This window comes from Mastomys coucha, unplaced genomic scaffold (genome assembly GCF_008632895.1).
Source record: "Mastomys coucha isolate ucsf_1 unplaced genomic scaffold, UCSF_Mcou_1 pScaffold14, whole genome shotgun sequence".
Lineage (NCBI taxonomy): Eukaryota > Metazoa > Chordata > Mammalia > Rodentia > Muridae > Mastomys > Mastomys coucha.
This window is the reverse complement of record NW_022196896.1, coordinates 27,155,431-27,155,913: the sequence shown is the minus strand read 5'-3', so window position 1 is coordinate 27,155,913 and position 483 is coordinate 27,155,431. Positions and strand designations below refer to the sequence as shown.

The 483-nt window shown below is 34.0% G+C and overlaps 1 protein-coding gene across 19 annotated transcripts in view; it reads right to left on the bottom strand.

Annotated features, from left to right (window-relative positions):
* Asph (aspartate beta-hydroxylase) overlaps positions 1-483 on the bottom strand; it is a 215,326-nt gene that overhangs the window by 53,113 nt on the left and 161,730 nt on the right. The window lies entirely within an intron of this gene.

The window sequence follows — 483 nt, the reverse complement described above, 5'->3', positions numbered from 1 at the left end:
TCAACAATACACAATATTATATTATATGATATTACTATACATAATATCACTAATATTAATTATTTAATTGATATCAATCAACTATTAATATTAACATTAATAATATAATATTGCATATATAATACAATATATAGTATATAATATTCATATATATGTATATATATGAAAGAATAAAAAACACATATGGTCATTATCTTCTCTCAGAAAAACTGTTATTTGTGCGGTCTTTGAAAACAGAATCTAACACCACAGACTGATTGGTGTGGAGCACCTTTGTTTGTTAAATGTCTGCCCTAGCTCTTGCTGCTGCACCACTGTACCTGGAAGAATACTATCTGGCCTCCAGAGTTGAACGGGATGTTGAGTGCACTTTAAGTCAGTCCAGTGCACAGGCCCACACAGCCCTGGAAAAATGCGAAGGTCTGTAGTGTTCTGTCTCTCTCTCTCTCTCTCTCTCTCTCTCTCTCTCTCTCTCTCTCTCTC